We start from the raw sequence: 12,500 nt of genomic DNA on the forward strand, positions 1-12,500 counted from the left end.
AAGATTGTATCATGAGGGGAAAGCAGTGCATGTTTGAATTCCACCATGTTACAGAAGAAAATGTTGAAAATATGCTTTTACACCCGTCTGATGATAAATCTCCTGGTATTGACAACTTGGATGGTAAACGGCTCAAAATGACTGCCAAATACATATCTAAGCCATTAAGTCACATCTTCAATAAATGTTTAGAGCAAGGTGTGTGCACCGAGATCTGTAAGGAAGCCAAGGTTATCCCATTACCTAAGGACAAAAAAAAAAACTTTGCTGGTTCCAACAGTCGACCCATAAGTCTCCTCCCAGTGTTAAGTAAAATAATAGAAAAAAGTGTATACACCCAAATTCAAAACTACTTTTCAAGTAACAGTCTGATAACGAATTACCAACATGCATATAGAGATGGTCACTCTACAAGCACAGCACTTGCCCAAATGACCGACGACTGGTTTAAGAGCATGGATGATAGGAGGCTTGTTGGAGCGGTGATGTTAGACTTTAGTGCAGCTTTCGATGTGATCGATCATAGTCTGCTGCTGAACAAACTCAAATGCTATGGCTTTGGCTCTGTTGCTATGTGTTGGATGGAGACCTACCTGACTAGGAGAAGCCAGTGAGTCTTTTTCAATGGGAGCTTTTCTGAAAGTAAGGTGTTGCAGTGTGGGGTCCCACAGGGAAGTTTGCTTGGGCCTTTGCTATACTCAATATTCACAAACGACCTCCCTTATATATTAATAAATCTAGTGTAATCATGTATGCTGATGATTCGACAATGTACAGTAGAGCATCAACATGTAGTGAGTTAAACAATATACTTAAAATAGAACTTAAAGCCATAACAGACTGGGTCAACAATAACAAACTGGTACTCAGCATTGCAAAATCAAAGCAATGGTGTTCGGATCCAGGCACATATTAAGCAGCGATCCACAATTAAGCCTGACTCTGGCTGGTCAGCCAGTGGAACAGGTAAAAGAGGCTAAGTTGCTTGGCATGGTTCTTGATTCTATTTAACACCAACCACTTTGCCAGACTAGCTCTTCACTGTTCAAAGCGCACTAACATTGGAGTTATGCACAGAAATGTATCATGGCTTCCGGTTGAGAAACGTCTGCAATCCCATCTCATTACTTTTCTCAGAAATGTTCAAGTTGTCAAAAAACCACAGTATTTTTATGATCATATAGTTTACAATAGAAGAACATCTACTAACAAGCATGCACTGAACCCTTATGGCATACCGGTGAAAACCAATTGAACCAATTGTATTTATGTTTGACCAGCTAGTCTTCCTGGGGTCCACACAAAAAAACATACAAAAACAATTATTATTGCAAAACTAAATTATTAAAAGTCAGTACTCAACACACAATGCATAATGAAACTAACAATTAAAATGGCTAAAATTGCATGCAAGCACAGAAACAGAAAACAAAACAAAACAAAATACTTTACAGTGTTAAATACAATTTAAGATTATTTTAAAAAGTGAATCTACTGTAAATGCAGCAGAGGTTTTGAGGCAGGTTATTCCAAAGAGTTAAATTGTAGGACCTGGCAATTCAAGCTGCCCACTACTGGAACTTCTAGTGTAATGCTCATGCACAGTATTACTAAAAACAACCTGTTTATGTATAAAAACAGGAGTTTTAATGCTCATGACCAACTTGAACAGCACAAGTATATTAAAAGACAATCTATTTTCAACGTTAAGCCAAGAGAGGCGGGCATGCATATGGCTCACATTAGACCTTAGTGAGCAGCCCAGTACCAACCGTGCTGCCCTGTTCTGGACCACCTGGAGCTTCCTGAGGTCACCACTGGCAGCAGATGACCACATCGCAGAGCAATAGTCAAGATGACATAAAACTAAACCAGCTCTATGTTGAGAATCTGTTGCAAGCTTGTTTGAAACAAAATACTCGAATTTGTGAATGCACCAACTTTTCCATGATTTTGCTCAAGACAGGTAAAATACTTTTAGGTCTAGAATTTCCCTCATTAAAAGCAGCTTTGGTATCCAAACATCTATTCATAATATGACATATAGGAGATGCTATGATACCAGCAGTCATTCTCAGCACTTTACTATCCAGGTTATCTAGGCCTGCTAACTTACTATCAGGAAGAGAGCGGAGTAACCGCTCCACCTCACTGACTTCAGCCTGATGAAATTCAAATTCACACATTTTGTCTTTCATTATAATATACTTAATACAGTAATTTTTTTTTAAGGTTGTTTGAAATATTCATAGCCTGCCTTAGTTTACCCACATAATAATCATTCAAATGATTTGCAATCTCACCTGGTTTTGTGAGAACAAATCCATTTGATTCCACTAAGGGTGTGCACACAGTTGTCTTTCGACCCATCATTTCATTAAAAACATTCCATATTTGTTTGCTATAATTTCTCGCATCATATAACCTTTGTTTAAAATACCGGTAGTCCCTTTTTTAATAATTTTTTTTACCTTTTTTTGTTTTGCCACCTGATTGCGTAAAGCACAGTATTTATGCTTGTCATCAATTGAACCAAAACTAACGATAGGTTATGTAGATAACCTAGTTATATTAGTATTGGCTGAGCGTCCCGCTCTGAGCCTTACGAGATACTTCTATCTCCTGTGATACTTAATGTATCTCCCACGAATAAAAAACACATGCACCCCACCTGTATGGGGCCCCGCCCCTTATGGTGGCCACCACCCATATAACCATGACTCTGGTCATGAAACACCCTTCCTCGCCAAAAACCCGTCCCAGGAAAAGATCCCTCAAAAGGGAACTCAGGGCGCGCAGAGCGGGACGCTCAGCCAATACTAATATAACTAGGTTATCTACATAACCTATCGTTATATTTCGTATTTGCATCGCGTCCCGCTCTGAGCCTTACGAGATAATGGGGAAGAGCGGGCGCGAGACCCGACAGATGTACCCCCTGAGGACCCGTAAGCCCACATCAAGGGGTGCGGGGAGCCCTGTCACCCCATCCTTCCTAACGAAGGGGGGGCGCAGTCAACTCCACCTGAATGCGAACAAGAGGGAGCTAGAACCCCTTGAACACACCGCACAGGCGGAACCACGTGTGACTCAACACACTGTGGCCCATACCCACACACTCCTGCTACCCGACCAAAGGACGGGAAGCAGGAAAGGCCACAGACCCCAGAACCGCCTGGGAGACAGAACCCCCGGTCATGTCCATGAGGTAAAACCTTACAAAGGAGCCCGGGGAGGACCATGAAGCTGCAGCACAGATGGCCTCCACCGAGGCCCCACCCAGGAGAGCGGCAGAGGCAGCCACCCCACGAGTGGAGTGCGCCCTGACGCCCCCAGGGGGATCCTGCCCAGCCAACGTGTAGCAGAGGGCAACACCCTCGCACAACCAATGGGACAGGCGCTGCTCCGACAGTGCCTTACCAGCACGAGCCCCACCGTAACAGACAAAAAGCTGGTCGGTAACCCTGAAATCCTGAGTACGGCTGAGGTAAATCCCCAAGCACGGACTGGACATGACAGGTGAAGGCCCGCATCTAACTCACTAGTGTGAGGAGGAGGACGAAACGCCTGAACCACAATATCCCGGGAGCGGAAGGAACTCCGGATATTCTTAGGCACGAAAGCAGGATCAGGTCGCAGAGTGACACCGCAATCGGTCCGAAAAGACAGGCACTCTGGACGTACCGAGAGAGCACAGAGCTCACCTACGCGTTTAGCGGAAGTGACAGCCAGAAGGAACGCGGTCCTGAAGGACAGCTGTCCCAACGGCGCCCGCTCGAGCGGCTCAAACGGGGCCAAGGACAACCGACCGAGGACCAATTGAAGATCCCAAGTCGGAGCCAAGGAGCGTTGCACCGGCTTAACGCATCGAGCGCCAAGCAGGAAACGCTTCACAAGAGGGTGGCTGAACAAGACATCCCCTCAAACCCCTCATGATAGGAGGATATAGCTGCTGCATATACCCTCACCGTCGAAGCCGACAGTCTATCAAGGAGAGACTGGAGGTAACTAAGGACAGCATCCAGGGGGCAGGAGACTGAGTCCCGGCCCCCCATCTTACACCACACTTGGAACATACGTCATCTGCCCGCGTAAGCGCGACAGTGGAGGGAGCATGCGCATTCCAGATGGTAACACCATCAGGATCAAGAACCTGCGCCCCTCAACGTACCCGTCCCAACAACTGACCTAACAGATGTATGGGGAAGAATCCCTGGCGGCACGGCATCGGTCCCAGACCCGCCTGGCCATGTCCAGACGCAATCCTCACCCGTCAGGATGAGGGCCGCCCCGCGACAGTACACCTGCACCCACATTCTCCCTGCCGGGGATGTGGGGAGCCCTCAGGCCGCGCAGATGGAGGACGCCCATAGCCAGCCGCCCGCCGCCTGGTGCAGACAGGGGGAGCGTACTCCTCCCTGTCTGTCGATACACGACACTGACGTCGTAACGTCCGTCCTGATCAACACCATTTGTGGACCAGAAGGACCGCTTTCAACACCAACACATTGAACGTAGCGCAGACCGGGCAGCATGGTTTGCCAGCTGCCCCCTACTGCGTTGGCCCGACGCATCACCAGCGAGGGAGGCGTCGGTGAAAACGCGACGTGAGACAGCGCCGTAACCGTCCTAGGACGGAACCTCCCGAGCGTGTTGACAACACGCTCTGAAATGGATGCCCATAGCCCTCCAACCGTTGACTGGGAAGAGGAATACTCTACATCCAGTCTACAGCAACCCCAGGCTGGTAGAGACCTGCCTGGTATGAGACCTGACGATCCACCTTGACCGCGAAGGACCAGAACGTCATCAGGGCAGAACACTCCGTAACCCCGGATGACGCAAAGGCCCCAGTGCGGCCTCCACGCACTTGGTGAAGATGCGGGGAGCCAGAGAAAACCGAACGGCAGCCTCTGGTACTCATACGCTAACCCTGCAAAGGAAGCGTAGGTAAGCCCTAGGATGGAAGATCGGGGATGCGCATACGCATCCTACAGGTCTATGGAGGAGAACCAGACCCCCACCTGACAGTGTTCAACAGGTAGGAGACGATCCAAAAAATGCTGAACCTTCCCATGGGACAGGTCCAGCCTGGGTCTTACACCCCTCCCTCCCGACTTCTCGGGCTGAGAACACCGGGAGGAGAACGCCACGACGATGGCTTGCTTCATCCACAGAGATTGGATCTCGTTGACCAGAGCTGTCCCTGCTGGAGACCCCGACAACAGGGTCTGTACCAAACCTGAAAACGGGTGGGGTTGTGTAAACACAAGTCCCCGCCTCACCGTTCTCTCCATCTACCTCGACATATGGTACTGCCGTAGTCATATGTGACGACACTCCCAACGCACCCGCCGTCACGTGGCGCAGGTCCGCCAGGAACTGTAGATAGTTGGCCCGGTCCCCCCGCTGTGCGTAGACAACCCCGGAACCGTGCGAGGAGCGCGTTCCGTGTCGGAACACCTGACCCTGAGACACACCCACGAGGCAATCGCACCCAAGGGGGAACCCCGACAGAAAGGGCCGATCTGATACGGGGGGCTTCCGATGAAAAAAGCCCCCCCACTGAACACCCCTCCAGAACATGCTGAAGGAGTTGTTCTGCAGCCGGACATGCAAGGTGTAAGGCCCCCATGGGTTCCTACACACCGTAGCCCTGCAGTGATATTACTACCACCCCAAACCATGTGAGCTGCGACCACTTGCCAATATTTCAGGAGTGGGAGGCACCAACATGATACCTGGCCTGGCGAAGGCGAGGCCGGGGAAGCCCGCACTGTGTGCCTCAAAAGGTTTCGAGCCCCCCTGCTGACAACACTTAAGCTGACAGACGTAACACCAGGCTCAACCAACACAGTTCAAGGTGTGGGAGCCGCTTGACAGCACAACATTCTCACGGACAGACCCAGGCTCAGCCATCAACTGGGTGTCAGCCCCTGTCCCCATGAGAAGCGAAAAGTGGGGCCGCCCGCGCTTCAACGAAGGCACGCGGCCCGCAGCCAAAGGAAACAATCAGAGCCCACTTCTTCCGCTGGTGTTGGGGAAGGGAGTGATCGGAGAGCGGGCTGCTTGCGGCAGGACGGTGACGGCTTGTTTGTTCAAGCCGAACCCATCCTACATGGCCGATCCCTCGGCCGCCAAGGCTGTCGGCCTTGTGGACACCTGTCGAATCAACGCCCAGGATACCTCTGGCGGGGGAAAAACATGGCCGCCTGTCGAGGGCCCCGTCATCGCCGCTGACGAGGCCGTGCTCTCTCTTCTTCTGGCTGCGCGGTGTGAGGCGGTGTAGGGCCTAGGACAATACCGCCCGCGCTCCAGCAGAAGACCAAAATCCCCTGCGGAGAGGGGAACCCTGAGCGGTTATAGCTTGCGGCTGGGTCAAAGCTAATAACGTCAACAACCTCGCGCGATGTGTCGACGTCGGCTGGCCCTCAAGGCCCCTCCACCAGACACCATTTTTTTAATAGAAAAAAACACCAATTCGAACACAGTTCTAATCGTTGCCAATTCCATACCGTGGCGGTACAAGCCTTAACAGCCCACCAGCCACTCGCCAGGCCGACCCACCCATGGTGTCGGCCGGGGGGAGCATTGTTTCAATATATCAAAAACAAAGGACTGACGTTAACATGGAGCACCAGTGGTGATTGCAAACAGCACCCTCCACTGTGGTGTGCACCATGAAAGGGTTAAATGAATAAAAGAGCTAAACCACAAAAACTGTAGAATGAGCAAACCCATACACACAAAGTTTAAGGGGAGATGGACCAGACCCGTCTTCATTCAAAATATTCACAACAGAACACCAGCCCTAGTTTAGCCCATTTACCAAAAAAGGTAAACAAAGCCCCCCCCCCGCACTACTCCCCCAGTATACCGATTGACCGTCAGTATGAATGGTTTGAGAGGAGAGAAAGCTGTAGCAAGACAGACCTTCTCATAGCAGAGTGACAAAACGAAACAATAGCCCCCTACACAGGGCCGCCCCAGGAGATGGGGGGCCTCGCGTCTAAAAACGCACAGGGCCTCACATTTCTCCCAGGCGGCCCTGCCCTTATACTACTGCAGCCTAACGCCAGGCAATGTGGGACCCAAGACAACAATTGCCTGTGCACAGACACGCAACATGTTTATCATGTCGGCTGGACCCATAGCCCCACTACCCGACGCCAACCCAGATGGGAACACCGTTAAACAAACCCCGCCGGAACACAAGGTAAAATACCTGGCTAGGAACCTAGCCACGACCTACCCCGTTGTCAACCCATTTACCCGAAAAAGGTAAATAGAACTCAAAAACCCCACAACAGCTACCGACTGACCTTCATTGATGAACCGGGCAAGAGGCGGGAGAGTGAAAACATCTCACGGCGGAGACATTAAAACAGCATAGCAATTAGCAGTAGTAATAGCATGCGGCAGTAGCGATAGCATGTACTGTAGCATAGCTTCAGATGTTTTAGCAGCACGCCCAAGACAGCTTGGAAACCGTTCCCTGCAGAGAACGTTCACCAAACCATCCTGCCCCCGGCGCCAACACACAACATGGTTGTGTTAACAAAACAAACCAGCATTACTAACACTAATACCCATGCCTGAAGACACAGGGCCTACCTGAGTACAAGCTGGCCCGACAGCCAGCCTTGTACAGCTGAACCTCGATGTGCAGTCATCAAACGAGGAACATCAACACAGGCCCGTCGTGTCGCCGAAAACATGCGTCGAAGATGCCAGGGGCCAGCAACCTCCGGTAAGCTTCCAACATTATTAATCTTCCTTAATCTTTTCATTCCGCTAGACTCGTATGGTGCACGCATCCAATACGCTGGGACGAAAACAGAGGAAGGGTGTTTCATGACCAGAGTCATGGTTATATGGGTGGTGGCCACCATAAGGGGCGGGGCCCCATACAGGTGGGGTGCATGTGTTTTTTATTCGTGGGAGATACATTAAGTATCACAGGAGATAGAAGTATCTCGTAAGGCTCAGAGCGGGACGCGATGCAAATACGAAATATAACTGAGGCTTTTTTGGCCATGTCTCTCTCGTTCATTAGGGTCCTGAGACTGCTGTCAAGCCATGGGGCAGATCTATTGTTGACCATGCACTTTTTTTTAAAGAAGCATACTTGTTTACAACACTCATATATCTTGACATAAATAAATCCAGGGCAGCTTCAGGGTCATCCTCATCAATTACATGTTGATGTTGATGGCAGTGAGTGCTGCTGATTTAAATTTATTTTATTTTAATACTGTATACTAATAAGTATCTTGTACAATATCATCCTTAACTGAGGATGAGATTGTTAATGATGTTGATAATGATGTAATTGATGATGTAATTGATGTTGATAATGTATTGAATATTGTTGTGTTGTTGTAAGTGGAAGAATAGGTTTTGTCAAGTGCAAAAGCTAATGGGGTTCCTAAATAAACATAAACCCATTTGGTTTGTGGTCCCTGTAAACAGAGGGGTTCTAGTTTGTGACACCCCCCCCCAACATGATCAAGTATAAACACGATGATGGTGAACTCTAACCAAAAATATTTCTTTTACAAAATTTGATTTTGCCTTCTTTTTCACTTTCACATAAAAATGTTGACCACAATGTTAGTATCCATTACACTGGCGCCCCGTTTGTTTTTGCAAACGTGTTGTTATTGTTGTTGTTAGCAGTTAACCGTTAACCAAATGAAGATAGATTATGAACACATTTCCATGACATTCCAGAATGTTTGAGATATGTATAATTAATTTTCCATAGTTTTTTTTTACCCTTTTTTTTCAAATTCCATGATTCTCCCCAGGTTTTCCATGACCTTACACCCTGCATCTACTCATCTATCCATCAATCCAGCATCACCCCAGTCCTTCACCCCTCTCTCCCTCCCCCCTGTTGATTAGTTACTCTCTCACTCCCTCCTTCCCTCTCTCTCTCTCTCTCACACTATATCCCTCTCTCTCTCACACCCTCCTTCTGTCTCTCCCTCTCTCTCTCTCTCTCACTCCCTCCCTATCTCCCTCTCTCTCTCACTCCCTCTCTCTCTCGCACTCCCTCCCTATCCCTCTCTCTCACTCCCCCTCACTCGCTCCTTCCCTCTCCCTGTCTCTCTCTCTATGTCTCTCTCACTATATCCCTCTCTCTCCCTCTCACTATATCCCTCTTTCTCACTATCTCCCTCTCTCTCCCTTACTCCCTCCCCTTTACATCCCTGTGTGAACTACACTATACAGTAAATTATTCATTCTGTCATGTCCCCTATCCTATGTTTATACTTTGAGCCACACTGCCTTGTGTTTTAAACTGATTTTGACATTTGTAAGTGGTGTACGTTGACTTACATTATAATAGAGTGTACTGTATTGTACTGTATTGTATTGTATTGTATTGTATTGTATTGTATTGTATTGTATTGTACAGGATGCACTGTTGTGTAGTGTTGTTTTGTGTTCTGTTGCATAATAGGGGGCCAATTAAGTTCTGTAGGTCCTTATTGTCCCAATGGGGAGCCTAATTACACTGCAGATCAACATTTTATATATACATGGGGATCAGTACTAAAGTAAACCAGAGCCTCTAGGTGGCAGTATACACATGAGAAAAGTCCATTTCTCCTGCACATGTGGTAGTAGACGAACATCGTCTGACTCAAACGGTGTCAGGGCCATGAGATTAAGGAATTTTATGATGACCTGAAAATGTGGCTGGGTCCAGAATGAGAAGCTGCAGGTCACTGGACAAGCTTCAGTTCTGCTTGGTAATAAGAGTTAATATGACAGTGTGGTGTTTGGTTGGGTTGGTAATAAGAGTTAATATTTTTGGGATTTGTACTTTACTCAAGTATTATTAGGTTTGTATACTTGTACTTTTACTCAATTACATTTCAGAGAAAAAAAAACATACTTTTTACTCCTTACATTTAAAATGCAGACCTACAAAGTACAAAGTAGAAATCTTGCAGGTCCAACCATTTAAATTAGTATTATTTGTTTCTCTGGCCGAACGAACGTTAACGTTATTAATCCTGCGGCCGCGCTTTATTTAAAAACAGCCAATCAAATCCCCATCAATGGAAAATGAACCCACCCATACCCATGCTGATTGGTCCTTGTGCAAGACTAGAAGGCGGGGATCTTTGATTAAACACCTGCTATGAGAAGAATAGACAGTCATAAAAAAGGTTTTTACTTTTACTTTTTAGTACTTAATTACATTTAAAAGTAGACACTTTTTGACTTTTACTCAAGTGTGTTTTTAGCCAGATACACTGACTTTTACTTGAGTAAGATTTTGAGACGGTACCCATACTTTCACTTAAGTATAATTTCTGGGTACTTTTTACACCCCTGGGTGTTACATGGTTGGGTTGGTTGTTAATATGACAGTGTGGAGTTACAGTGTGGTGTTACAGGGTTGGGTTGGTTGTTAATATGACAGTGTGGTGTTACATTGTGGTGTTACAGTGTGGTGTTACAGTGTGGTGTTACAGTGTGGTGTTACAGGGTTGGGTTGTTGTCCACGGTGTAGACCTCAACATCTTCTGCTCTGTTGCGTAACAGTGGTTCATCCCCTTTCACATCAACATTCATGAATGATACACCATAAGGCCTTGTGTTCATAAACAATCTATTTCTGTCTGTGTCTTAGATAGATAGATAGATAGATAGATAGATAGATAGATAGATAGATAGATAGATAGATAGATAGATAGATAGATAGATAGATAGATAGATAGATAGATAGATAGATAGATAGATAGATAGATAGATAGATAGATAGATAGATAGATAGATAGATAGATAGATAGATAGATAGATAGATAGATAGATAGATAGAAAGATAGATAGATAGATAGATAGATAGATAGATAGATAGATAGATAGATGGATGTAAGCTCACATCACTGCGCTCTTTAGAGATGATGGTGAAGCCATTGCTGTCAATCAGGTAACAGGCTAGGTCCTGAGAGAGAGAGAGGAGAGAGAGAGAGAGAGAGAGAGAGAGAGAGAGAGAGAGAGAGAGAGAGAGAGAGAGAGAGAGAGAGAGAGAGAGAGAGAGAGAGAGAGAGAGAGAGAGAGAGAGAGAGAGAGAGAGAGAGAGAGAGAGAGAAAGAACCAATAGATTATATTTTACTGCCAGTACACTCAGATTAAGCATTCAGTCATTGCCTCTCTGGGGTGATCTGTAACTCATGTGAATAATGAGCAGGCCTGCCTGGTTGTATTGTGTGCCCTGGTAGACCCATCAGTCTCCCTCCTATATTGTACTGTTGTGTTACATTGAATTGCATTTTAATTGGTTCCTGCATTGTAGTATTGTAATTTATAGTTTGTGCTTGCTGGGATGTAAATTTTGTAAAATGAAAGAATATAAATAAATAAATAGGTAAATAAGTAATAAATAAAACAAGTCTATACAGTAGACTATACAGTATGTGTGCGTGTGTGCTTGTGTGTGTGTGGACTGAGGTGAGGCAGGTGGCCAGGAGTGTGAAACAAGACGGTATAAAAATGGAATATTAATACAGTCTATTCCAGATGGCGGCTGGGTGGCGCAGCGGAGATTGCGCTCATCACCAATGCAAGAGACTCCGGTCTCGAATCCGGGTGTCAGCATTGCCTCCGGCTTGGGCCGGCCGTCATACTGGCTCAATTGGCAGAGCCAGCGGGTGGAAGTCAATGGGTGGTAATCTGGACGTTGTGGACAGCGACTCCTACAGGTCGGTTGGGGGACGCCTGCACAGCAGAGACAGGAAGTGGCGGGGGTAGCGTGAGCCTCCCACGCGCTACACCTCGCCAATGAGAGTCCGCGCTGGCAGGTGAAAAGATGTGACAGGCTGCCTCCTCGTGTACCGGAGGGGACACGTGATGCAAGGCTTCTATCCTCCCTACAACCGAGCAACGTTCAAGACAGGGGAGGGGAGAATTGGAATCACGAAATTGGGATGGGAGAAAAAATAGAAAAATAAGGAGAAAAAGCGGGGGGAAAGAATTGGCTATAATGTAGCTATAGTGTGCTGTATGATGACAATACATTTTAATCTAATCTAATTTTGATCCGTCGCAATGCGCTTCCGCGCGACCTGGTGAATACAGGGATCAGCACATCCCAAATGGAATGATACAAAAAAATATATATATATTTAAAAAAAATAAAAAATAAAAATTATACTTAAAAAAAACAATTTTTTTTTTATTTAGTCAACCAATAGTCGACTAACGGCAAATTTTGGCCAATCATAGTCGACCATCCAAATCGTTAGTCGGGGACAGCCCTAGTGTGTTGTCACCATACCACATGCCACTCCAGCCGCGTCCTACAACACATCACTACAGAGATGCTGATCGGAGTCGTTGAGTGTGTGTTTGATTCTATAGACCACTGCACTTCCGCGTTACATTGAGCTCATGGAGGACAGAGCGGGGGGAGAAAATGAATGAATGTGGATGAGAGCCTTGACATTAAGTGGTTGTAGCTACGGCTGTGGGGGTGCTGG

The 12,500-nt window shown here is 46.9% G+C and overlaps 1 protein-coding gene across 1 annotated transcript in view; it reads right to left on the reverse strand.

The window, feature by feature from the left end:
- lrtm2a (leucine-rich repeats and transmembrane domains 2a) overlaps window positions 1-12,500 on the reverse strand; it is a gene marked incomplete at both ends in the record, with an annotated part of 44,744 nt that overhangs the window by 25,602 nt on the left and 6,642 nt on the right.

This window comes from Notolepis coatsorum (assembly GCF_963971535.1).
Source record: "Notolepis coatsorum genome assembly, chromosome: 15".
NCBI lineage: Eukaryota > Metazoa > Chordata > Actinopteri > Aulopiformes > Paralepididae > Notolepis > Notolepis coatsorum.